General features: G+C 39.8%; 2 long non-coding RNA genes across 4 annotated transcripts in view; one reads left to right on the top strand and one right to left on the bottom strand.

Annotated features, from left to right (window-relative positions):
* LOC139184883 (uncharacterized) overlaps positions 1 to 27,868 on the bottom strand; it is a 219,029-nt gene that overhangs the window by 7,107 nt on the left and 184,054 nt on the right. The window contains exons 4-7 of one of the 3 annotated variants that reach the window (XR_011568380.1): positions 25,587 to 25,666; positions 19,625 to 19,736; positions 6,706 to 6,796; positions 4,947 to 6,153 (exon numbers count right to left, since the gene is read on the bottom strand). This is a non-coding gene — a long non-coding RNA (uncharacterized lncRNA). Of the gene's footprint in view, positions 1 to 4,946; positions 6,797 to 19,624; positions 19,737 to 25,586; positions 25,667 to 27,868 lie in introns of those variants that run through there. The other 2 variants (XR_011568381.1, XR_011568379.1) reach the window with 2 other exon arrangements.
* Positions 17 to 27,868, top strand: part of LOC109563732 (uncharacterized) — a 40,747-nt gene continuing 12,895 nt past the window's right edge. Inside the window, exons 1-2 of the long non-coding RNA XR_002181383.2 lie at positions 17 to 2,935; positions 3,254 to 6,182. This is a non-coding gene — a long non-coding RNA (uncharacterized lncRNA). The remainder of the gene's footprint in view (positions 2,936 to 3,253; positions 6,183 to 27,868) is intronic.

Here is a 27,868-nt window from a genome sequence, read left to right as displayed (position 1 = left end):
AGGAGCAGGAGTTGTTTTGAAACTCCTGGGGTTGTCATGCTGACAGTTTCTTGTTCATTTTGTTCTAACCACACTGCTCAGCATATGGGACCTTCGTTCCTGACCAGGGATCAAATCTGCGTCCCTGCAGTGGAAGCTCAGAGTCTTAGCCACCGGACCGCCTCTAAAGTCCCTTGACAACTTTTAAGGGAAGGAAAAGGGTCACTAACAGACTGACACATGGATAAGTTAAAGAGCCTTGGGCAAAAACAGTTTCAATATTTAGTCGGTTTTTTCCCCGGTAATTAGATACTCCCTGTGTGTATGTGTGTGAATGCTACTAATCCAAGTAGCAAAACGGGTTAACAGACATTGCACATTTATCTTCATCTCTTACATGAGAAAATAGGAGGGGAACACAAAGGAAAGAGTTTCGAGGAAGCGAGTTTGGCAGGGCCATATTCATGCTTAAGAATTGATTAACACAAGATCCTGTTTTCAGTTTAGTCTGCAGCTACTTGGAAAACTTTCAAAATGATCAAGTGATATAAAAGAAATACTTTGCTGCATTCTCTTGGCCACAGATCTCAAATTCGTGTGATAGGCCAACCTTAAAAATCTTACTCATCCTTGAAGGATTTCCCAATGTTATCTTGAATCCCAAATTCAAAGAAATCATCATTAGCACCTTAGTTTGGTGGGGTAGCTGCTGTCAATGTTGTGTGCCAAGTATAATCAGTGAGTTCATTAGCTGAACCACGAATACATGGTAATAACCATGTTCTTAAGATTCAAAAATTGAAAGAAGATAAGGGATTTACTGTAAAGCCTTGGTCATTTTCCTATGAAAGCAGAGCCAAAAAGCCACTTTTCTAGGAGAAAAAAAGAAAAAAAAACTTTGGAACTTAAATGTTTTGGCAGTATTTAGTCTTTCTCTGATTTCCTTCATTAGAGAAACTCTGTCACATGGCACTTTCTGTATATTGTTATGTTGTTTCTTGGGCATTTGCACACACCCTTAGCTTTCAATGGGCTTACTCAATAATTAGGTCTTTGGGGATAGCCAGACAGGAAGAGGGATAATCATGAAGAAAGTCTTGTACACAAAATTGCTAAGATAATTTCACTTCTGACATGACCAAACCCACATAAGATGAAGTCATTTGCGTGCTTCCCAGGACATGTATTTTCCATGATCCTTACCACTGACTCATTGTGTTTAGTCATAAACATTCTTTGAACCTCAATGTCCCCACCTGTAAAATAGGGATGAAGTATTGGTCACGTGGACAATAAGGAGCTGAAACTGATTTGAAAGGACTTTGCTCTTGTAGGGGCAAAGTCACACACTTGTGTTGTTTTATTAACACAATGTTCTATTACAAAGGAATTTAGTCAATCTAACTCTCTCTGGAATGTTTTCAGAGCTACTCTGGTGTGACAAGCATAGTATATATTCCATTTATGTTCCAGGAAAATCGTGTGTCTCTTCTTTTTTAACATGTTGTAAAATTCTTATGTCATGTTACAAACTGGTTTCTTTTTACTTTTGTGATTCTGCCATTTTCTAGTGGAATAGTTGCTATTTTAGTAATCCTCATGTTAAAACTACATCATTGAAATGGAAACTTCCATTTGGCACTCTGGCATTTAGACTTCTCTTTACTCTGATTTTTTCCTTCCTCCATAGTCCTTTCTCTCTTTCAATGTGCTTTATAACTGATTTATGGTTACATGAATTGTTCTTTGGATCCTGTGACTGTGTGCATGCTCAGTCATGTCTGCCTCTTTGTGACCCCATGGACTGTGCCCTGCCAGGTGCCTCTGTCCATGAAATTTTTCAGGCAAGAATACTGGAGTGGGTTGCCATTTCCTACTCCAGGGGATCTTCCCAACCCAGGGATTGAACCCATGTCTCCTGCGTCTCCTGCATTGGCAGGTGGATTCTTTACCACTGAGCCACCTGGGAAGCCTCTTCTTGGATCTTACCTGACCAGAATAAAATCTCTGAGTTCACACATTTCTATCTTGTTCAGTGAAACATCCTCAGTGTCTCAAACATCCCCATCACAGAGTATTTGTGAAATAATTCCACTGGATAAGTGAAGTTCCTGTATGGATTTCAGCTTCCACTCTGTTTCCACAGCTTAGAGTTGAAATCTGACTCAGACTTTCAAACTGATCTGGCCCTGAATCCATCCACTAACCTATACTTCCTTCCTTCTTTTCTTCCTTCCATCTGCCAGCTCTCAGCTTCCAGTCTGCCTAGGCTCTAACTCTTCCCATTGCCACCTGAAACTTGGTTTTTTACACTTTCTTCTCGCTATTAGCTATGGTTCTTTGACCTAATACTGCCATAATGTGGTGAAGCATTAATCTGTAGAAGGATAGAGGTACACCAGTAAGTATCCCTTGGAGAAGGGAATGGCGACCCACTCCAGTATTCTTGCCTGAATATCCCGCCAGTAAGTATCCCACGGACAGAGGAGCACGGAGTCAGACACGACTGAAGGACTAAGCACACACACACCAGTAAGCACAAGGTGGCTGCCAATGTTTCACACAAGGAACACAGGTGTGAGTGTTGGAACTGATGGTTCCCAGGACACTGCATCACAAAAGGCCCTTCTGGCATCTCCCCATCTTTCAGCAAGAATAGCACGCATCCTGAGAGTTGTTACGTGGACTTTTCAGCTTTCAATTCATTTCAGATGTGGCTTAAAGTAACATGTCATTCAGAGTTTGTTTGCCTGTAGGGTGATTCATTCATTGATCTCCTAAACAAACATATAGTAGGTAGGGGAGAAGACAGGAGAAAAAGGGAGGGAAGGAAGAAATGACAGAGGAAACAATTTTTACCCTAGGGCATCCATGTTGTGATTACCTCTCAAAAACTAGAAACAAGCAGTTTGGTTCCCTGTGTGAAAATTCAAACTGGTAAAACCATGAACTTGAGGTGAGTTCTGTGGCTTCTCTAAAGTATCTGGGGTTCTGTAGCTTGGTTGGTTGGTTGTTGCTTTCATTTAAAAGAAGATGATATTTATAAATGAGAGAGGGATTAGAATATGAATAACAAAATGAAGCTGATGATTCCTGTTTAAAATATTGAAAATTGGGGGTCAGAAAAGAATCAAATCATGAATCTTTTCTTCATACCTGTAAGAACCAGGCTGTAAATTTATTGCGTGTTGTATAGAGAGCCCAAAATAGTATGTGTGTGTATGTTTAAGACACTTCTCTGTGACTCATTCAACAAACATGATCATCTTCCAAGTGCAAGGCCCCGCGTCCAGTGCTACAGGAAGAACAGCAGGAGACAATGGCAGAACAATGAGAGCTCGTGGGACTTCTCTGGCGATCCAGTGGCTAAGGCGCCACACTCCCAATGCAGGTTCAATCCCTGATCAGGGAACTAGACCCCACATGCCTCAAATAAGAGTTCACATACCACAACTCAGACCCGGCCCAGACAAATAAATAAAAATAAATATAAAAAGAACAATGGGAGTTACTATTTCTATGGGCAAATATGCTGTGCCTGTTTCTTTCAAAAGTTATACTTGAGTCTCACAAAAATCTGCAACGTAGATATTATAATGTGTACTTTCCTTCCAAGTACGAGAAAACTGAAGATTAGAAAAGTTCAGTAATATTCCAAGCCAAACAGCTTACATGTATTCAATTCAATGTTTTGACAGTACCACATCCATGTTATTTTGACTAAGCCGCCTTCGAGGTACTCATAACCTGGAAGACATGATCTCTCTCATTTGCTCAACTTCTTTCTTTCTCTCTCTCTGTCTCACACACACACTCATCTAGGCTGTGATCTATATACATATCTAAAAGAGAGACAAATACTCTCACTTGAGCACCTAGATTCTGAGGGCTCCGGTGGCTGCCTGGTCATTTGCCGGCAGTTCATGCTGTAGTCTACGCACTCGAGGGCGTGAATGTACTGACAACTGTCCATGTACTTACTCCCTGTGCACCCACTAAGTGCAAGAGATACACACACTCCTAAAACCTAGTCCTGTCTTCAAGGAGATTAGTTGCGTATAAGAAATTTATATGTCAAAAAAGTGTTGTAGTATTGGCCAATTTCCCAGTTCTTTTGAAAATGTACCAGGTAGGAAAACAACATGCCACTTGCAACAGAATAAAGAAAACACAGATATTGATCAAAATGTTATAAACCTGGCTTAAAGGAAAGTGTGGCTTAAGTAGTGCAAAGAGGCTCATTTGAGAACTATAGACCGTTTTCTTTTCCTCTTCTCTTTCAAAACATTTCTTTCAGGCTCTTTCTCCCTCATAAAATTCATATTTTGCATCCTTTAGGAAAAAAAATATTTTTCAGAGCTTACAGGTGGCAGTAGAATGAAGGGTTATAGAAAATAACTAGTTTTAACTGCACATGGGACTTCCCTGGTTGTCCAGTGGTTTAAAATCCACCTTTCAATGAAAGGGGTGTGAGTTTGACTCCTTGTTGGGGGACTTGGATCTTACATGCTGCAACCAAGCCCGTACTCTGCAACTACTGAGCCCATGCACCATGAGACCATGCACCACGACTGGAGAGAAGCCCCCATGCTGCCAAGAACTGACACAGCCAAATAAATAAATACATGTTTTTTTTTGGAAAAACACACACACACACACAGAGTTCATGGATCTTTGGAGAGAGTTCACTGCGTGGCGACCCAAATCATGGATAGTGGTTATACTACAATCAGGTGACTCATTATAGCAAACTATTGGCTGCATGTTCTAAATTTAATGTAGCTGGGAGAATGTTTGGTACCCTGTTAAATAGTAAGAACAATCACATTTCATTTAAAGCAAAGCCAATTTAAGATATTTTATGATTTCAGGGATGTTAAAATGTGAAAAAAAGTACATCTTAGAATTCATAAAATAGGAATATATATTAGTCAAGGCTCTCCAGAGAAACAGAAAATCCAACAGGATGTGTTTGTATCATTTATTTCCATCTATCTTTCTATCTATCTAATTTAGATTTTAAGAAATTGGCTCATACAATTGTAGAGACTTAGAAAGTCCAAAATCTTGAGTAGGCTGGCAGACTGCAGACCCAAGGTAGTTTCAGAAGTCACAGTTCAAGTTCAAAAGTGTTATTCTGGCAGAATCCCTTCACCCTCCAGCAAGGTCAGTCTTTTTCTAGTAAGGCCTTCAACTGACTGAATGAGGCCCACCACTGCCCACATTATGAAGAACAATCTGCTTTACTCAAAGTTTACTGAATTCCCTGTTAATTTCATCTAAAAATTACCTTCACAGAAACATCTAGGCTAAATGTTTGGCCAAATATATGGGCCCTGTGGCGTAACCAATGCCACATGAGTCACTGTGGCAGAGGGACATTAGGAGGAAGATTCTCTTTGTTGTGGGAAGTGTTAGCGCTGGAACTCACCCTGTCACGGCACAAAGACATGAGCAGAGCAGTGCTGGTTCTTCCTCTCAAGGCTTTTTTGTGGGTTGGGGTTCACCCTGTCTGATCTCTTCTGGGCCTTCCCTTCAAAAGGGAATCATCCATAATGCAATCAATTAAACCCACCCCATAGAGCAAACTTCTGGTGAGCTGCAAAGGGAAATAGCTCTGTCCTTTTCTCTATGTTACTAATGTTTACATTTCTGTTTTTCTAACTTGGACAGAAGCCAGACCCCTGGGATTTGGGGGTGAGGGGGATATGGGGGGAAAATCAAATGTTCTGCCAATATATGAAATATAATTTTTTTCCCTAAATTTTAGTTTAGCTCTTCCTTGTTGGAACTTGTGCCAGTGGTCAGAAAGAGGAGGAAGAGAGAAAAAGTATGGTCTCCACACTGCCCCCATCCACCACAATCAGACCACATTTCACTCCTACCCACCTTTAACTCTTCTCACCACTGGTTTCCCGTCCAAACACCCCGGAACCCACTGCTCTTATATTCTCTAGAATGTTCCCAGGCCTGTCTCTGCCAGCAGTTATCCCCTGTTAAATATTACCATGATCAGTTTCTTCCCTCCTCCTGCTTGCACAATCCTGGAACCAGTGACTCACTCTTGCTTTATTGTAAGTATTTACATTTTGGTTAAAATCATGGACCTTGGAGCCGTGGAATCTCTTCTTCACCACTTGTGTGACACTCGCATCTGTTCCCTCACCTATAAAACTGGGATAATGACAGTATTTACGTCACAGGTGAGTTGGGACGAGCAAATGAGAGCAGCAGATGGAAAGCTCTCAGGACAGTGCCTAGCAAGGCATGAGCCCTCAGCAGTCGTTAAATATTACATTGCCATTTGTCTGACGTGGTTTCTCCATGTGATCATAATGCCTAGTGTTTGCAGATGGGCTGGGTACACAAAATACAAAGATAAAGCAGGAGGATTCTTGCCTTTGACCCACTCTTGGGATAACTGTAGGGATTCTATGATATGCTTCTGTGGGTTTCCGTCTCAGTTAAACCATCTTCAGATGGTTTATCTCAGCTCTGTGGGATTGAAATAAACTCTCCATGTGGTGAGATTAGAAAAATGAGTGAAGTGATGATCCTGGTAGCTTCTTGTTTAGTGTGACCCAAAGATGGGATTTGTCTGCCCCAGGGATTTGGGTTTCAGTTTTGTTTTTAGTGAAGTAGCGTGCCTTCTCCATTCACTCCCTATTGTTTTATAATATTGTTTTATAACATGTGACATCATGTCACACATTCATACATGCTTACCTGTTCGATCATCCCATTGTACTTGAACTTGTGATCCCTGCTTTCCGTTATAAGAAGATGGAAAGCAGAGATTGGTGAAGTGTTCCTCACTCTTAAAAACATAAAAGACATGATTAGAAACAAATACCATCATTAAAAAAAAAAAAAATCCTGTCTAGGAAATGAGGTAAGAAGCGAAAATCTGATTCTCTGATAACTCTGAAGAAACATTCTCAAATTTGCATTCATGGTGCTAATTGAAGGGGCCATAGAAAGTCCAAGGAAATCTAGGGTAAAAGCAATGGGAATCCTTTGAGAGCAGGAGTCAGAGTTTCATCTCATCCTCATTGAGGGGGTCCATCAGAGTGCTGTGGGGAGCCCCCTGGAGTGTCTCCCAGGTGTTCAGGCACAGAATCTATCAGCTACACCATAGCTTGTGCCATTTCCTACTCCGCGACCCCGGTTCCCCTAAGCAAAGTCCCGAGACTAGCAAAGCTGCATGAAGCTGCCTCCCCAAGGCCTTCGGACTGCCCTTTCAACACCAATCCCATCGTCTCATCCTAATACTGTACTGAGGATTATAATCAGCTGCTTGTTGTTTTTGTTAAGTAAGTCATGTCTGACTCTTTGTGACCCCACGGCCTGCAGCACGCCAGGCTTCCCTGTCCTTCACTATCTCCCGGAGTTTTCTCAAATTCATGTCCATTGAGTCATTGAGGTCATCCAACCATCTCATCCTCTGCTGCCCCCTTCTCCTCTTGCTCTCAATCTTTCCTAGCATCAGGGTCTTTAATTGTGCTAAATTTTTGCTAATGAAGCTTCTGCTTCATTAGGACCAGGGAAGGTCCTCAGACTCTGCATTTCTAACAAACTCTCAGGTGGGAATTCCAGTCTGAGGACTACCCTCTGGGCAGCAAGGCCCTCAGTCATGTTCCCTTTGGGTTTGGTTTATGTACGTTTTTCTCCCTCTAGAATGCAAGATACCTGGAGGGCAGAAACTAGGACTCATAACTATGTATCTCTTCCAGCATCTAGCATGATAACTTGTGCAAATATAGAATCCCAAGAATACTGGTTACAGTGGTTAAATTAAAATAACAAAAAGGTAAACCCCAAATACAGAAAGAAAAGGGGAAGAAAATATTTATTAGAAAGTAAAAATGGAAAACTTGCGAATAGACTATGACATTCCAAATGAATCAATTTTGCTGAGTAAAAGAAATGATTTTACAATGTTTGAATGCACTGTCTTGAGAAAATGATATTGGATTGGCCAAAAAGTTCATTCCAGTTTCTTCCTGGTAGATGGAAAAACCCAAATGAACTTTTTGGCCAACCCAGTACAACAGCCAGGGAAATATTTAGGGAATAGCAGAGATGACGATTTTCTTATGAGACTGACAAGTGACACCTCTTGAAGGAATTTCCTCTTTCAAATTTCAAAGAGGTATATTTCACTGCACACATGAAAATGGCTACATTCGTTTCTAAGGGCTGTGTATGGGTAGGCATCATATAATACCTTCACAATTTATTTAGCATAGGGCTTTGTCTTTAAGCGAGTATGAATAATTCCTCAGCACTGCTGTCCTTCTTAAGCATAAATCTATAAAGTAGGTCTTGGTGAATCACATCTTGGAGCATAAGAAAATAATACAGTAAAAAAGACAGTAATACGTAGAGCTGACCCTTGTTGATATGTGAAATAAATATCTTGCCAAACAGTAACAAGGTTTCCAGTGAAAAATGCTATGTTGAAATGGTTGTGAATTTTAAGCTTGTACAGATTCTGGTTTTTAAGCATAAAAACACACATTCCATCCCGTGGTCTTCTAGTGATAAACACTTCTGAGGTCACCACTTTTGTTCAGTGGGTAGAACTATTTCTCAACATGTGCTAGTCTAGATTTGAGTTGTTTACATTTTCTCCTACACTGCTTTCTTCCATTTTCTGTAGCACAGAAAATGAAGTATAATATTCATTTGTTTTTGCTACAGCAGACATGTCCTTCCAATCGAGCTCTCTCCACGGGCACCACTGACAGAGAAGCAAAATCAAGGCCTTCCTTCACCTTATGGCTCCCATATGGAGATTGTTCAGTCTATCTCATCTACTCAAAGCATATCTGATGAGTAGTCAACCTCCCTCCTTGACAGTTTATTACTGATCTCTGTAAATTGGAGGCTATAAATCTGACAGCAGCATTACAACCTCTGAATTGAATGTATAATTTAATTTGTAAACTCATGTTCTCCATTTCGAGAACTGTAATAAAACAGAGTGTGTGCTGATTTTCTAACATGGATTTGTTGTTCCGTTAGTTTGAGAGTCGACATGGCTTGCCTCTTTGACATGTGAATTCTTAAACCCTGGTTTCTTTAGTAGCTCTCGTCTCTTTCTCCTATTCTTTTTAGTGAGGAATGGCTCTGAAGTTTCTTATTTCAAATTACATGAAACGTTGATTAATCTCATAGATTTATTTAAGTACTTTTGTTATTATATATTTTTAAAAGACTCTGAGCGGCAGAAGGGCAGAATTCTGTAATTAATCAGGATTGCCTAGCTCTGTTACTCCAGTGGCGGTGAATTGGTTCCCAGTAGGAGAGTTAATAGAAAAACATTCAATTTCAAAATGGCCTGGATGCATCAAAGGGATTAAGCTGTAATGCTTTTAATCCCTGTAACTCAAACAAAGAGAAAATTTCCCTGAGCAATGAACTGCATAATGTATTTGTGGGCCAGAGAATGATCAGAGTGGAGCATCGGCTAAGCAGTCAGCCCTGTAGCCCAGGATCTCACTGGGCACAGCTAGAGTTACAGCCCAGGGGATTTAGATGTTTGCTTTTAAACTTAGAGTACTGTTACTTTAAAAGCAAAATGTTTTGCTTTTAAACTTTTAAAATGGGTACCATTTTGGAAAGTTCTAGTCTCTGGAGCTCCCAAGCTCTCAAAGACTGTACCAATAAACCTTCAGGTTAAATCTCCAAGTCAGGAATGGCAATTACTTGGCACACCTGGTGCACTTCCCTCACTTCCAAGGCCCATGATGACAGGCCTGGCTTTTTCACTTCCTGTCAAGACTACCTCTGAATTGCTTTCTATCTGTATCCCTCTTCCAGGTCTTTTAATTTGCTTGATCAAATTTCTCACAGTTCCCAAACATCTGCTGGACTATGTCAAAGAGCATATAAGTACAACTCAAAAAATATATTTTCTTCAAATAACCTGTGTTTATTTGGACTCTTCTGGGTAGTGTTATTTTAATGAAGGTTTTTATCTTGAGAAAATTATAGATTCACATGCAGTGGCGAGAAATAATATTAATACGTAGACATCCATGTGCCCATTTCCTAGTTTCTCCCAAAGGCAGCCTCTTGCAGAACTAGAGAACAATATCACAGCCAAGAAGTTGACAGTGACACGGTCAAGATACAGAATCTGCCCATCATTACAAGGATCTCTCCTGTCGCCCTTGAGAGTCCCACCAACTTCTCACCTGTCCCCACCTTTCCTTTAAACCTCTGGGAACCACAGACCTGTTTTCTATTTCTATAATTTTGTCATTTCAAGGGTGTTATACAAATGGAATCATGAAATATGCAACTTTTTTTTTTTTTTTTTCCTGACTGTCTTTTCCCACAGAGCATAATTCTCTGGAGATTCATCCAAGTTGTTTTGCAGAGCAATAGCTTGTTTTATTGCTTCATGGTATGGATATACTTTTGTTTCTTTAATCATTCATCTGCTGAAGGACTTCTGGGTTGTTTCCTGTTTGGAGCTTTCACAAACAAAGCTGCTATAAAAATTTGTGTATAGGTTTTTGCAAACATGCCTTTTTTCTCTGTGAAAAAAAAAAAAAATGTACCCAGAGTACAACATGGTAGTTGCAAGGCTTAATTTTTTAAAGAAAACTCCAAGCTTTTGCAGAGTGGTTGTAAGATTTTACATTCAGAGCAGCCATGAAAGAGACCCAGTTTCTCTGAATTCTCGCCAGCATTTGATATTGTCACTATTTTTTATTTTTGTTATTCCCATAGCTGTGAACTGATATCTTACTGTGGTTTTAATTTGTATTTCCCTAATGGCTGATGACATTAAAAAGCTTTTTTCATGTACTTACTTGCCATGTGTATATTCTCCTTGATAAAATATCTCTTCATGTCTTCTGCCCATTTTTAAATCGGATCATTTGGATTTTTGTGGCTGAATTTTAAGAGTTGTTATATATTTTAGATACTGGTCCTGTGTCAGATACGTGGTTTGCAAGTAGTTCCTCCCAGTCTGTAGCTTGTCTTTTCATCCTTTTCACAGAGTCTTGTGTGGACCAAAAGTTTTTAATTTTGAGAAGTACACATTAACAATTTAAAAAAATAGATTGCTTGGTGTCAAATCTAAGAACTCTTTCCTGAGCCCTAAATCCTGAAGAATTTCTCCTGGTCATTTGTGTTTTTTATTTTTATTTTTTTCTAAAATTTTTATAGGTTCATGTTTATGCTTAAGGGTGTGATCTCATTTTGTTTGATTTTTGTATGAGGTGTAAGACTCAGGACTAAGTCCCCCCTCCTCTGCTTTCTTCCTCCCTCCCCTACCCCAACTATCTCTTTTTCTTTCTCTCTTTCTTTCTACCTCTGCTGTGCTATGTCCAGTTGTTCAGTTGTGTCTGACTCTTTGCGACACCACGGACTGTAGCCCACCAGGCTCCTCTGTCTACAGAATTTTCCAGACAAGAATACTGGAGTGGGTTGCCATGTCCTTCTCCAGGGGATCTTTCTGACTCAGGGGTCAAACTTATGTCTCTTCCATCTCCTGCATTGGCAGGCGGGTTCTTTACCAATGAGTTACCTGGAAAGCCCTTCTTTCCACCTATGGATTCTCAATTACTTCAATTGGAAAAACTACTATTCATCTATTGATTGATTTTGTGTCTTTGTCAAAAATCAATTTGGTGTATTTGTGAGGGTCTATTTCTGGGTTCTGTTCTAATGATCTGTGTATCTGTCTCTGTATAAATACCACAGGATTGATTAGTTATGTAATTAAGTCTTGCAAATGGCTAGACTGGTTCCTCCTACTTTATTCTTCTCTTTCAAAATCATTCCCGTTCCTTTGCCTGTCCACATAAATTTTAAAATTGTTTTGTCTAAATTTACAAAAGAGTGTTGCTAGAATTTTGCTAGGGATGATATTAATCTTGTATATCAGTTTTGGAGAGCATTAACATCTTAATTACATTTAGTTTTCTAATCCATCAACATGGTATATCACCTCATTTATTTAAAGTTTTGATTTCTTTCATCAGCATTGTGTAGTTTTTAGTACATAAATCCTATACATGGATTGCTGGATTTATACCTGAGTATTTCATTTTTCGAGAAATTGTAAATCGTACTGTGTTTTTAACTTAGGGATCCATGTGTTCTTTCTGCGTGCTAAGAACTTCAGTTTTGTCCAACTCTTTGTGAACCTGTAGCCACATGAACTGTAGCCTGCCAGGATCCTCTGTCCATGGGATTCTCCAAGCAATACTGGAGTGGGTTGCCATGCCTTCCTCCAGGGAATTTTCTCGACCCAGGGATCAAACTCGTGTCTCCTGCAGCTCCTGCATTGCAGCCAGATTCTTTACTGCAGAGCCACTGGGGAAGCCCATGTGTTCTTTACCAGTAGACAGAAATAAAATTGATTTTTGTATGTTTGCCTTGTATCTTGTGACCTTGTTAGATTCAGTAGTTCTTGTAGTGTTTTGGGTGGATGTTACTTCTTTTTCTCGATATATATACATTTTATTTCTCCCTCTTGCCTTATTGCATTGACTAGAACTTCCAGCACTATGTTGAATAAGAGTAGTGAGAGTGGACATTCTTGCCTTGTTACTTATATTAGGGGAAAAGCATTCAGTCTTTTGCCATTAGCTATAGGTATTTTGTAGATGCTTTTATCAATCTGCTTCCCCTGTAGCCCAGCAATAAAGCATCTGCCTACAATGCAGGAGACACAGGAGACTCGGGTCTGATCCCTGGGCTGGGAAGATTCCCCTGGAGTAAGAAATGGCAACCTACTCCAGTATTCTTGCCTTGAGAATCCCATGGACAGAGGAGCCTGGCGGGCTACAGTCCACGGAGTCGAAAGGAGTCAGACACACTGAACACTCATGCAGGGTCTTATCAAACTGAGGAAGCGCTCTTCTACTTCTGTTTTTATGAGTTTTTAAAAAACATTAGGAATAGGTATTATATTTTGCTTTTTTATGCATCAGTTGATACGATCATATGATCTTTCTTCTTTGGCCTCTTAATATGGGAGAGTACAGTGATAGTTTTTGAATATTAATAAGACTTGCATCTGTGGAATATATCTGAATTATAGGGTGTAATTCTTTCTGTATGTTGTTGAATTCTATTTGCTAATATTTTGTTAAGTATTTTTGCACCTATATTCACTAGCGACATTAGTCTGCAGGGCTTTTTTTTTGGGGGGGGGGGTACTGTTTTGTATGGTTTTTGGTATGAAGGTTACATTAGTTTCATAAATTGAATTGTGAAGTATTTCCTTCTTTTTCATTTTCTGCAAGAGATTGTGTAGAATTTCATTTTGATTCACATATTATATAGATATACATATTCTTGGAAGAATTCTCCAATGAACATACCTACATCTAGGCATGGGGATTTCCTTTTTAGGTAGTTTTAAAATTATGAATCCAGTTTCCTCTGTCTTTTAATTGGTGTATTTATATTCTATTTAATATAATTATTAATGGATATATTTAATATAATTATTGATATGTTAGAACTTAAGTCTGCCATCTCATTTTTTTTTGGTTTTCTGTATGTTCTTTCAATTTTTCATTTCTCTGTCTTTTTCTTGGACTTTGGTGTATTCACTGAACATTTTTTTAGAATTCCACTTTTATTCTAAATAAAATGGGACTTTATTTTACTTAATTAAAAAAAAACCCATTTCATAGAACTTAAAAAAATCTTTTCATATAATTCAAGGTGTTATATTATATATGTATAACATTATAGCCTGCTAATACTGTCATTTTACCAGTTTGGGTAAAATATAAAACTCTTTCCTCTATAATTGTCTTAAATATTTCCTTTACATTCATTTAGAAGTATAGCATACAGTGTTAAAACTTATGCATTGGCCATGGAACTAATTTAGAAAATTCAAAAAGAAAAAGTGTATTTTTTAATTTGTATTTCTGCTCATTGTACTCTTCCCTCCTTTCTGATGTTCTTTCTAAGGTGTAAGCTTCTTTCTTCTATTATTTCCTTTCTTCTCAGACAAATTTACTTAGCTATACTTTTAGGATGTCTGCTGATAACAAACTCTGTTTTCCTTTATCTGAGAATGTCTACTTCTTCTTTATTCCTGAAGGTTATTTTTCCCTGGGCATAGGATTCAAGGTTGACAATTATTTTCATTCAGCACTTCAAAAATATTGTGTCACTTAAAGTTTAATTATGATGTGTTTTAGGGTGGATTCTTTCACTTTATTCTGTTTATGGTTTGTTAAGCTTCTTGAATCTGCTAGTTTATGTCCCCTGTCAAATTTGGGAACTTGTCACCCACTTGGAGTACTTTTGCAGCACCACCCTCTTCCTTCTCCCATTCCAGGATTCTAATGACATAAATGTTGGATATATATATATATATATTTTTATAGTTTCATTGGCCCCTGAATCTCTTTTGTGGTTTATTTTTTGTTGTTGTTGGGGGGGTTGTTTGGTTTTTTGTTTGTTTATTTTTGTCTTTCTAAAGGATATTTTCCCTTGGTTGGTCATATTGGGTGATTTCTATTATTCTATCTTCTTGTTCATTGGTTCTTTCCTCTGTCCCCTCCATTTTTCTGTTGAGCACATCTACTGAACTTATTAATTTCAATTATTATATATTTTTTCAATTCTAAAATTTACATTTGGTTCTTTTTTGTATCTCATTTCTTTGCTGAGACTTTCTGTGTCTTTGCTGAGGCTTTCTAATTTTTCATTTGTTTCAAGCATATTTGTAATTGCTAATTGCATTTTTATCACAGTTGCTTTAAAATCTTTGTCAGGTACTTCCAACATCTCTGTTTTCTTGATGTTGTTATCCACTAATTTTTCAAAATTTAGTTTGAGATCTTTTTGGTTATTGATATGTTGTGTAGTTTTTGTTTGAGCTTCCCAGTTGGCTCAGTGATAAAGAATCTGCCTGCAATGTAGAAACTCAGGTTCGATCCCTGGATTGAGGAGATCCCCTGGAGAAGGAAATGGCAACCCACTCCAGTATTGTTGCCCAGGAAATCCCATGGACAGAGGAGCCTGGCAGGCTACAGTCAGTGGGGTCGCAAGAGTCAAATATGACTTAGCAACTAAACTACTACCTAGCTGAGCTATTTCAAACCCTGAAAGATGATGCTGTGAAGGTGCTGCACTCAATATGTCAGCAAATTTGGAAAACTCAGCAGTGGCTACAGGACTGGTAAAGGTCAGTTTTCATTCCATACCAAAGAAAGGCAATGCCAAAGAATGCTCAAACTACCGCACAATTGCACTCATCTCACACACTAGTAAAGTAATGCTCAAAATTCTCCAAGCCAGGCTTCAGCAATATGTGAACCATGAACTTCCAGATGTTCAAGCTGGTTTTAGAAAAGGCAGAGGAACCAGAGATCAAACTGCCAACATCCACTGGATCATTGAAAAAGCAAGAGAATTCCAGAAAAACATCTATTTCTACTTTATTGACTATGCCAAAGCCTTTGACTGTGTGGATCACAATAAATTGTGGAAAATTCTGAAAGAGATGGGAATACCAGACCACCTGACCTGCTTCTTTAGAAACCTGTATACATGTCAGGAAGCAACACTTAGAACTGGACATGGAACAACAGACTGGTTCCAAATAGGAAAAGCAGTACATCAAGGCTGTATATTGTCACCCTGCTTATTTAACTAATATGAAGAGTACATCATGAGAAATGCTGGGCTGGAAGAAGCACAAGCTGGAATCAAGACTGCTGGGAGAAATATCAATCATCTCAGATACGCAGATGACACCACCCTTATGGCAAAAGTGAAGAAGAACTAAAGAGCTTCTGGATGAAAGTGAAAGAAGAGAGTGAAAAAGTTGGCTTAATGCTCAACATTCAGAAAACAAAGATCATGGCATCCCGTCCCACTACTTCATGGGAAATAGATGGGGAAACAGTGGAAACAGTGTCAGACTTTATTTTTCTGCACTCCAAAATCACTGCAGATGGTGATTGCAGCCATGAAATTAAAAGATGCTTGCTCCTTGGAAGGAAAGTTATGACCAACCTAGACAGCATATTAAAAAGCAGAGACATTACTTTGCTAGCAAAGGTCCATCTAGTCAAGGCTATGGTTTTTCCAGTAGTCATGTATGGATGTGAGAGTTGGACTGTGAAGAAAGCTGAGTGCCGAATAATTGATGCTTTTGAACTGTGGTGTTGGAAAAGACTCTTGAGAGTCCCTTGGACTGCAAGGAGATCCAACCAGTCCATTCTAAAGGAGATCAGTCGTGGGTGTTCATTGGAGGGACTGATGTTGAAGCTGAAACTCCAATACTTTGGCCACCTGATTCGGAGAGCTGACTTATTTGAAAAGACCCTGATGCTGGGAAAGATTGAGGGCAAGAGGAGAAGGGGACGACAGAGGATAAGATGGTTGGATGGCATCACCAACTCAAAGGACATGGGTTTGGGTGGACTCCGGGAGTTGGTGATAGACAGGGAAGCCTGGCGTGCTGCAGTTCATGGGGTCGCAAAGAGTCGGAGATGACTGAGTGACTGAACTGAACTACAGGTTGAGTACTTTTTTACTGGAACTTGGACATTTTTGGAATTATGTTGTGAGACTCTGGATCTTACAGAGTCATTTAATTTTAGGTGGTTTTGTTTAAGTGTTTCTTTTCTTTTGTGACACTACTCCAGCAGGGAATCTTGCTTTGTTGCATTATGTGAAGGTATAAGTCCAGGTTTCCCACTGGTCCTTTCTTGAACTTGGGGAGAAGGAGGCTGCTCCTTGTTACTTCTGGATGGAGATGGGAGTTTTAGCTTCCCATGTGTTTTCCAGTGACAATTCCATGTATTGTTAACCCCTGGTGGCTTTGTTACCCCTGGAAAGATCTGAGTCTCCATGAAGGCTCCTCTGATACTACCCCACTGGAAATGGGAGTCCTTCATTCTTCCAGGTGAGAGAGGCAGTCCACACTTCCCACATGGTCTCCATGGACACTGTATGGGCTGAATGGCTTATTACTGCCAGGTGAGGATGAAAACTCCAGTTCCATATTGAGCCTTCTCTGACAACATCCTGGTGAGGGTGTTGAGGTGCCTTGTTACAGCTTCTTGAGATCGGAAGCCTAGGCTCCACTTAGCTTTTATTGGCATGCGTAGGTGGTACTGCAGGTTTTTTTCTGATGTTTGGCTGGAAAAGAGCAGATGTGTAAATGCTTCCTTTCTTTATAACTTCTTTCCTTCCTTCCTTTCTTCTCTTTTATGATCCTTCGACTAGAGACAGAGAGAAAACTCAGGGGGCTGTTTTATCTGAACCCACATGTACTTCAGGATTGTTGAGTTTTCCAGCTTTCAGTCTGGGATATAGGATGCAGAAAGAAAATCCAGAGAACTCACTGCTGTGTTAATCCTTGTGTGCTAATTTCCACTGCCAATCTGCCATCTTCTCTTTACCTTTCAGAGATTGCTTATGGTTGTTTTGTATGTAATATCCATGGTTTTTAGTTGTTCTCAGTCGGAGGAATGGGAGAAAGACATGTATACTCCATGTTCCCAGAAGCAGATATCCAGGTCTATCTTTTTATTCACTCGAAAAGTTTAGAAAATATCCTGGGGTGTTTTCAAGCAAAGTAATTATTAGGTGTAGAATCTGAGAATGTTTAAAATGCCCAGAAGCCATAGACAAAATTTGAAAATAATCCATTTTTCACAATCGCATCAAGAAAGTTACTGCTGTTAGAAAACTGGAACATCCAGCTTCCCCCTGGAAACAAAAGTTGTACCATCACTCCTTGCATGCGAGTCATCTGCACACTTGTTCACTGATTCCGAGACACCTCCTAGATACTGACTAGATTTTTTTGTCCTGGTTTTTGCAGAGACCCACTGTGTATTGAGACACTCCAATACTTTCTCTGGCTCATAGCACTGATGGCTATAATAAAACTATTTACACAAAGTTGTTTATGACTTCTAATATTACTCCTCTGTAATATTTGCATTTTGAAAGAGAGATACCACAAAAAGAGCAATCTTCAGCAAATGAGTGGACCTTATTCAATAATATCCTTTCCAACAGCAGTATGTCAAATTTTCTGAGAAGGCAGAGAAAAAATTTACTAGAATTCTTCAAATTGAAAGCAACTGGTAACCACTTTATGACTTTATGTTAAGACTAGCCCTGTATAGTGCTGTGTGTATTTCCTACAGAGGTGAAATATTGGTAAATATCTTTACTTTCTATATACATTCATGAGGACTTTCTACAGGAAAAGTGTATATGTAAGGGTGTAAGTATGCTATACTCTGCTTGATCAAAAAAACCTGGTTTACAGCATAAGAAGAGATTAGTCTTATAGGGGATCATATTGGCCAGGCTCTCCCAGTTCTAAAGAGTTGCTTCTCCCCATGGAAGCTCAGCACAGTCATTAAGAGTGTGGTTCTAGGTTCGGGGAGGCCTGGTCACTGCCTTTTACTGGAGGAATTGTCTCAATGACTTTCTGAACCCCAGTTTTCTCATCTGTAAAGTAGACATAATATTATCTATCTCGTATAAGATAATTCATGTAAAGTGCATTGCAAATGTAGGTCCAGACACATGGCACAGACTCAGTATGTGTTAGGCACATGTGTACTCATGTGTGCTCAATCACTTCAGTTGTGTCTGACCCTTTGTGACACAGGCTCCTCTGTCCATGGGATTCTCCAGGCAAGAATACTGGAGTGGGTTGCCATGCCCTCCTCCAGGGAATTTACCAACCCAGGGATTGAACTCATGTCTCCTGTGTCTCCTGCATTGCAGGCAGATTCTTTACTCACTGAACCACCTGGGAAGTGTTAGGTATTAGGAATTAAAACCTTCAAATTAATAAGGTAGCCTCCCTTTAACAGGCACACGTGTAGTTCTGGGGACCTGCATCAATGCTGTATTTTCTTCTTGAAAAATTCTCTGTAGAAATGGGAGGCTAGGAATCTTAGGCGATGTCAAAGAAGCTTGTGATCCCATGAGGACCAAGTCCGCCTGCCTGTGTATCATTACATCTTAACTTCTCTGTAGACTGGACTGGAATATACACACCCTGTATATCTTTGAAACCTCTGAAACTTCCACAGATAAAATGTCTTGCATCTCTCTTCTAATCACATTGTCATTGCTTCAGGCCATTTCAAAATGAGAGGTGTGTACTGAGCATGAATCAAAACACATTGTGGGTTGACTTCCCTGGTGTTCCAGTGGTTAGGAATCCACCTTGCAATGCAGCGGATACAAGTTTGACCCCTGGTCAGGGAACTAAGATCTCACATGCTGAGGAGCAACTAAGCCCACCCACTACAATACTGAGCTCTCATGTCATAACTAGAGAGTCTGTGCATTGCAACAAAAGATCCTGCATGACTCAAAGAAGATCTTGCATGCCTCAAATAAGACCTGATATAGTCAAAGTAAGCAAATAAATAAACAAACAAAATAAAGAGATTGCTACTACTATCTTAAAATACACACACACACAACCAAACCCACAACACATGGAGGGTGGGCAGTGGAAAAGATGCCTGGAGGGCAAGAATTTTCCTTGAATTGGTTATCTTACAAACACGAGCCAGTTTGCTAAAATGCTAGTCATGTTTGTAAGTAAAGCAAGTTTATTGCTTTAGCTACACCCTATGATTACAGGAAAAGGTATGCCTACCTTTTAATGTCTCCATTGCCAAATCCTTGATAGCAGATAAACTTTGACATGGTCTCAGCAACCCGAGTTAATCCAGGCTTCAATGGCAATAACATGGCTGTTTCATTCAAATCTAGAACCGCGATAAAAACAAAACAGAATTGAGCATGTGCAGGGCTCTGTAAGGCCTAAGAGTGAAGGCTGACTTACTGCATCGCCTCTGGACTTCAGGTTAATAGTGAGGAGTGCAGTGAGACCCATTTGTGGGAAGCCCTCCAACCACACTTAACCTGGCCTGAGTCTCTCAGGATTCATTAGGTGCCCAGGAACTTCCTGGTGTGCATTTTGTGACCTCAGATAGCTGAGCCCAGTATAGCATATGCTATTTCACAGACACGAAAGAGCTGTTAAGTTGAATTTTTATGTAGTTGAGTTAAACGGAAGAGAAACCAAGGTTTAAAAGCTCAGTTCCTCTGGAAGAAGGGGAAACAAAGGGAATCAGCACTTTGAGGGAACTTAGCATTTACCAAGAGGAAGGAGCAATATTTTGTTGGCAGAATAACGTTTCGGCAAAGAACAGAGACAGACAAGGCAAATGTACTTGTCACTGTCCCAAACCTGGACCACTTAGTGAGAGAATTAACATGACTCCAGCAAGGTGATTCTTTTAGCCTTTGACTATTCGGCATTCAGTCATGTCTGACTCTTTGTGACCCCTTGGACTATAGCCTGCCAGGCTCCTCTGTCCATGGAATTCTCCAGGTAAGAATACTGGAGTGGGTTGCCATTCCCTTCACCAGGGAATCTTTTCAACCCAGGGATCTAAGCCAGGTCTCCTGCATTGCAGGTAGATACTTTACTGTCCAAATCACATCTTTACCCTTTGAAGGGAGAAGCAAGATACAGGAGGCAGAGCTGCGGAAGGAGGAAATGAGCCTTCCTTGAGCACCTACTATATGGCCAACACCATTTACACAGATTCTCATTACATTTCTTCAGCACCTCTCAAGTCAAGATTTGAAGTGCTATGATATCCCATAGTACCCGCAGCCCTAAAAACATCAATGTCTACTAGAACAGTATGTTATTTTCTCAAAGAATATGCATTTTCATAGTAATCAAAGAGGTGAAGTAAAGGTGTGAGGCCACCAACTCTTAATGAGCAATGTCTCACCTATCTGTCTGCCTGTATATCTATCCATTTGTCATCTGTCTTTTCTTCTATCCACCCATCTATCTGTCATCTATTTATCTAGAGAGAAGCAGAGACAGAAGAGAGAGAGAACTCAAGGTGTTAGTGTCCTCAGTCAGTGGGGTTTAATGTCAATCCCTCACAATGGTGATCTTACCATCTTCCCCTGAGGATACCACCTGATGGAAAATGGTATGTGATGAAAAACAATTGTCATATATTGTACTAATTGGAAGTAGATGCTGATTATATGTACTTAACTTTATCTTCCTTTGTCATCCTGCCCACCTTTTTTCCTTTTCCTCGTCACATGCCCACAGTTATTTTTACAGAGTTTATGTGAGTATAGTCTAGCCTCCTTAGGCTATTCAAATGTCAAAAATATTGAGGCCTTGTTTTCCCTTTAGTCATCATGCAGATGCTATTATTGGGATGGCTGCCAGGTACTTTTGTGAGTGTGAACTGTATGAGCATCTAGCAGAAATTACATTTATGGCAGTGCATATCATTTTCAACTTTTTAGGCCATCAGCCTTAAAATGACTGAGTTGGTTATCTATATGTTGATAATCCTGGGGCTCAGAGGGAGCCCTCAGTTAAGGTTCCAGGCCTACCACTTCACAACATTCAGAAATACCCTCCTGGGATTTCCCTGGTGGTCCAGCGTTTAAGACTCCACCTTTCAATGCAGGGGGTTTGGGTTTGATCCCTGTTTGGGAGCTGAGATTCTGAAAGAGATGGGAATACCAGACCACCTGACCTGCCTCTTGAGAAACCTATATGCAGGTCAGGAAGCAACAGTTAGAACTGGACATGGAACAACAGACTGGTTCCAAATAGGAAAAAGAGTCACCATGCTTGTTTAACTTATATGCAGAGTACATCATGAGAAACGCCGGGCTGGAGGAAGCACAAGCTGGAATCAAGATTGCTGGGAGAAATATCAATCACCTCAGATATGCAGATGACACAACCCTTATGGCAGAAAGTGAAGAGGAACTGAAAAGCCTCTTGATGAAAGTGAAAGAGGAGAGTGAAAAAGTTGGCTTAAAGCTCAACATTCAGAAAACTAAGATCGTGGCATCTGGTCCCATCACTTCATGGGAAATAGATGGGGAAACACTGAAAACAGTGTCAGACTTAATTTCTTTCAGCTCCAAAATCACTGCAGATGGTGACTGCAGCCTTGAAATTAAAAGATGCTTACTCCTTGGAAGGAAAGTTATGACCAACCTAGATAGCATATTAAAAAGCAGAGACATTACCTTGCCAACAAAGGTCCATCTAGTCAAAGCTATGGTTTTTCCAGTGGTCACGTATGGATATGAGAGATGGACTGTGAAGAAAGCTGAGCACTGAAGAATTGATGCTTTTGAACTGTGGTGTTGGAGAAGACTCTTGAGAGTCAAGTCCAATCTAAAGGAGATCAGTCCTGGGTGTTCTTTGGGAGGAATGATGCTGAAGCTAAAACTCCAGTACTTTGGCCACCTCATGCGAAGAGTTGACTCATTGGAAAAGACTCTGATGCTGGGAGGGATTGGGGGCAGGAGGAGAAGGGGACAACAGAGGATGAGATAGCTGGATGGCATCACCGACTCAATGGATGTGAGTTTGAGTGAACTCCAGGAGTTGGTGATGGACAGGGAGGCCTGGTATGCTGTGATTCATGGGGTTGCAAAGAGTCAGACACGGCTGAGTGACTGAACTGAACTGAACTTAGAGGCATATTTGGCCCTACAGTTTAGACCATTTCCTGCCTTGTTTTACTCTTGAACCAATAGAGACATGGAAGCCTTTTCATATGCTTATGAAGTCACCTGACTCATTCACCTTTTTGTAGGTATAACATTAACCTTTCCTAATAATCCCCGGTCTTCCTCTTCCGCAAGTTCTCTGGTTTATCACCTTCTCTACCTAAAATGTATGGGCTTCTCTGGTTGCTCAGTTGGTAAAGAAACTGCCTGAAATGTAGAAGACCTGGGTTCGATCCTTGGATTGGGAAGATGCCCTGGAGAAAGAAATGGCAACCCACTCGAGTATTCTTGCCTAGAGAATCCATGGACAGAGGAGCCTGGCAGGCTACAATCCATGGGGTCTCAAAGAGTCGGACATGATGAGCAACTAATACTTTCTACTTAAAATGTAGCTTTTAACCCTGAATATGTTCCTTTGATGTGGCCTGACCAATGACTTTAGTATTTTTATTTTCTGCATCTGTCTGCCATTCTGCTACCTACTGAGCTCAGTTCAGTTCAGTTGCTCAGTCATGTCTGACTCTTTGTGACCCCATGAATCGCAGCATCCCAGGCCTCCCTGTCCATCACCAACCCCCAGAGTTCACTCAGACTCACATCCATCGAGTCAGTGATGCCATCCAGCCATCTCATCCTCTGTCATCCCCTTCTCCTCCAGCCCCCAACCCCTCCCAGCATCTGAGTCTTTTCCAATGAGTCAACTCTTTGCCTGAGGTGGCCAAAGTACTGGAGTTTCAGCTTTAGCATCATTCCTTCCAAAGAAATCCCAGGGCTCAGAATGGACTGGTTGGATTTCCTTGCAGTCCAAGGGACTCTCAAGAGTCTTCTCTAACACCACGGTTCAAAAGCATCAATTCTTCAGTGCTCAGCTTTCTTCACAGTCCAACTCTCACATCCATACGTGACCACTGGAAAAACCATAGCCTTGACTAGATGGACCTTTGTTGGGAAAGTAATGTCTCTGCTTTTCAATATGCTATCTAGGTTGGTCATAACCTTTCTTCCAAGGAATAAGCGTCTTTTAATTTCATGGCTGCAATCACCATCTGCAGTGATTTCTGGAGCCCAAAAATATAAAGTCTGCCACTGTTTCCCCATCTATTTCCCACGAGGTGAATTTCCCATGAAGTGATGGGACCAGATGCCCTGATCTTCGTTTTCTGAATGTTTAGCTTTAAGCCAACTTTTTCACTCTCCTCTTTCACTTTCATCAAGAGGCTTTTTAGTTCCTCTTCACTTTCTGAGCTCAAGGAACCCAAAAATACAGCTGGAGGTTATCTCAGCCACATGTACTTTCATCTTTGTGTGATCATGCTTCTGTCCTGAACTCCTTCTTCATCGTCCTACTATGATAAGCTAGTTAAGAGGAAACTTGAGCATGTCCTTTCCTTCTCACTCTCAAAAACAGGTCCAAGGGGTTTCACACTGAGCCATCCAGCATTCTCTCCTGGGTCTCAAACCTCTTCTCTACCTAAAGTCAACAACACTTTCTAATAAAAAAGAATCCCCCAACTCCAAATGTGCATTTCTACACAAGAACCTTCCCTGGTGGCTCAGATGGTAAAGAATCCACCTGCCATGCAGGAGACCAGGGATTGATCCTGGGACGGGGAAGATCCCCTGGAAAAGGAAATAGCAACCCATTCCAGTATTCTTGCCTGGAGAATTCCATGGACAGAAGAGCCTGGTGGACTATAATCCATGGGATCACAAAGCGTCAGACCTGACTGAGCGACTAACACTTTCACTTTTCACATATCACCACCCCTGGGAGAAATGAAACTATGACAAAAGTATTGATCATCTCTTTATTCCTTTTGACAAGATAGCCATCATCTTTCCTTAATCCCACCATATTTTATGCTGTCTTGACCCCAGAACTGGGGCAGAGAAAAGAAAATGAGAGATTGCTTTAATTGTTCCAATATTTTTAGTATTTCTTCTTTATTTCTCGTTCCATTGAGCCATATGATGCTTTCTACCCCTAGAGTGTGATATACATAGTAGAATGGGGATCATCTCTGGCATTTATTTGGTGATTTAATGCCTATTAACATAACCTAAGACTGCATTGGTTTCTTCTGAAACTCTGCACCTGAGACAGTGTAGGTTCTTATTGAACTTCTGCTCACGAAATATGCCCCTTTCTATGCTTGTGCAATTACCATTTGAAGCACACATTAAGGATTCATTTATCCTTTTACTTAATACAGCTTGCTAATAATTAAAGTCTTGGATTTGACTCTGTCCACAGTTTGGATTTAATTGGTAAACAAAGTTTTTTATTTGACACAAGTTGTTGAGAAGCATTTATGAAAAAAAAAAAAATCCCTCCAGCCCATTTTACTCTATTTGTTTATACTTTGTTAGTAATGACTAATGTTATTGCTTTGGATCAGATTGTATACAGTATAACTACTTTATTGAAGTTATGTTTTCTTTGTGAGTACAATGCAGTTTTTATAAGTTTTAAGCCAGTGTTTTGTTTTGTTTTGTTTTGTTTTTTTAGAAAAAGAGGTACAGACCTTCCTCAACTTAGATGGGGTGTTGTTTAGTCACTAAGTCATGTCTGACTTTTTTACAACCTCATGGACTGTAGCCTGCCAGGCTCCTCTGTCCATGGAATTTCCCAGGCAAGAATACTGGAATAGATTGCCATTTCCTTCTCCAGGGGATCTTCCTGACCCAGGGATAGAACCTGCATCTCCTGCATTGCAAGCAGGTTCTTTACTGCAGAGCCACCAGGGAAGCCCCTTAGATGGGGTTATGTCCTGATAAATCCATCGTAAGTTGAAAATATCATAAGTTGAAAATATATTCAATACATTTACCTTATGGAACATCAGTGCTTAGCCTAGCCTACCTTAAATATGCTCAGAACACTTATATTAGGCTACAATTGGGCAGAATCATCTGACACAAAGCATATTTTATAATAAAGTGTTGATTATCTCCTGTAATTTATTGAACACTGTACTAACATGAAAAACAGAATACGTTATGGGTACAGAATGGCTCTGAGTACATTAGTTACTTACCCTAGTGAAACCTTAGTTGACTGGGAGCTGTGGCTCTCTGCCCAGCATCAGGAGAAAGGATCATATTGCATATTGCAAACCTGGAGAAGAAATAAAAATTCAAATTATAATTCCTACTGAAAGCATATTGCTTTTAAACAATGGTAGTTGAAAAATCATTAAGTTAAACCACCATAAGTTGGGGACCATGTGAGCTTTATTTTGGCCACAGAGTTTGATATATCAGTTCAGTTCAGTTGCTCAGTCGTGTCCGACTCTTTGCGACCCCGTGAACCACAGCACACCAGGCCTCCCTGTCCATCTCCAACTCCCAGAGTCTACCCAAACCCATGTCCATCGACTCGGTGATGCCATCCAACCATCTCATCCTCTATCGTCCCCTTCTCCTCCTGCCCTCAATCTTTCCCAGTATCATGGTCTTTTCAAATGAGTCAGCTCTTCGCATCAGGTGGCCAAAGTATTGGAGTTTCAGCTTCAACATCAGTCCTTCCAATGAACACTCAGGACTAATCTCCTTTAGGATGGACTGGTTGGATCTGCTTGCAGTCCAAGGGACTCTCAAGAGTCTTCTCCAACAACACAGTTCAAAAGCATCAATTCTTCTGTGCTCAGCTTTCTTTATAGTCCAACTCTCACATCCATATATGACTACTGGAAAAACCATAGCCTTTACTAGATAGACCTTTGTTGTCAAAGTAATGTATCTGCTTTTTAATATGCAGTCTAGGCTGGTCGTAACTTTCCTTCCAAGGAGTAAGTGTATTTTAATTTCATGGTTGCAATCACCATCTGCAGCAATCTTGGAACCCAGAAAAATAAAGTCTGCCACTGTTTCCACTGTTTCCCCGTCTATTTGCCATGAAGTGATGGGACCAGATGCCATGATCTTCGTTTTCTGAATGTTGAGCTTTAAACCAACTTTTTCACTCTCCTCTTTCACTTTCATCCAGAGTTCTTTAGTTCTTTTTCATTTTCTGCCATAAGGGTGGTGTCATCTGCATATCTGAGGTTATTGATATTTCTCCCGGCAATCTTGATTCCAACTTGTGCTTCTTCCAGCCCAGCATTTCTCATGATGTACTCTGCATATAAGTTAAATAAGCAGAGTGACAATATATAGCCTTGATGTACTCCTTCTCCTATTTGGAACCAGTCTGTTGTTTCATGTCCAGTTCTAACTGTTGCTTCCTGACCTGCATACAGGTTTCTCAAGAGGCAGGTCAGGTGGTCTGGTATTCCCGTCTCTTTCAGAATTTTCCACAGTTTATTGTGATCCACACAGTCAAAGGTTTTGGTCAATAAAGCAGAAATAGATGTTTTTCTGGAACTCTCTTGCTTTTTCCATGATCCAGTGGATGTTGGTGGTTTGATCTCTGGTTCCTCTGCCTTTTCTAAAACCAGCTGGAACATCTGGAAGTTCATGGTTCACGTATTGCTGAAGCCTGGCTTGGAGAATTTTAAGCATTACTTTACTAGTTTGATATATATCTACTTTCTAATCCTTTTGAGTAAGTTCATATAGATCATTTTTATCTTTGGTGTTTTATTTATTTATTGTTCACTTACTTAAACTGTCAAAAACTGAGTGGTAAGTTCTGTTATTACAGTAAAATCATATTTCTATTGATTGGAATTTCCTATAATTTTTTATTTATATATTTGATTCTTAACTATTAAACTCATAGAGTTTTGTGACTAGCATATATTTCATATAATTGTTCCTTTATTGGTAAAATGTGCTACTTTGTCCTCTTAATGTTTTTTTTTTGCCTTGAATTCTAATTTTTCTTACAGCAGTATTGCAGGCATTATTTGTTTGTTATTTGCCCTTAACTGATGCTTTTTGCCTTAAATAGATAGCACTTTTGATGACTATCTCCTATAAATTTGAATTTAGATTTTTTACTCACTTTGAGATTATTTTTTAATAAGAAGCTTAAACAATTAACATTTTTTTTGTCATAACTGAAGTATATTTGTTTTATTTCTGCCACACTTTTAGGTTATCTGTTTTATATGGGTCTTATTTTCTTTTTTCTTTTGCAAAGATTTGTAGATTTGACTCATAAAAAATGTCCCACTACAGATGTCAAAAATCAAAACATGTTAAGTCAAAATAAAACATATGTGATCAACTAAGAAAAATATTTACAATAGATCATACTGCTCAAAGATTTATACCTTCATCTTTTAGGAGCTTTTACACATCATTTGAAATTATAATGAAGATCAACTGAATTATGAGACAAGTTTATGAACAGACAATTCTTTAAAAAGGAAAA

The sequence above is a fragment of the Bos indicus genome, chromosome 9 (genome assembly GCF_029378745.1).
Source record: "Bos indicus isolate NIAB-ARS_2022 breed Sahiwal x Tharparkar chromosome 9, NIAB-ARS_B.indTharparkar_mat_pri_1.0, whole genome shotgun sequence".
NCBI lineage: Eukaryota > Metazoa > Chordata > Mammalia > Artiodactyla > Bovidae > Bos > Bos indicus.
This window is presented reverse-complemented; position numbering and strand designations above follow the sequence as displayed.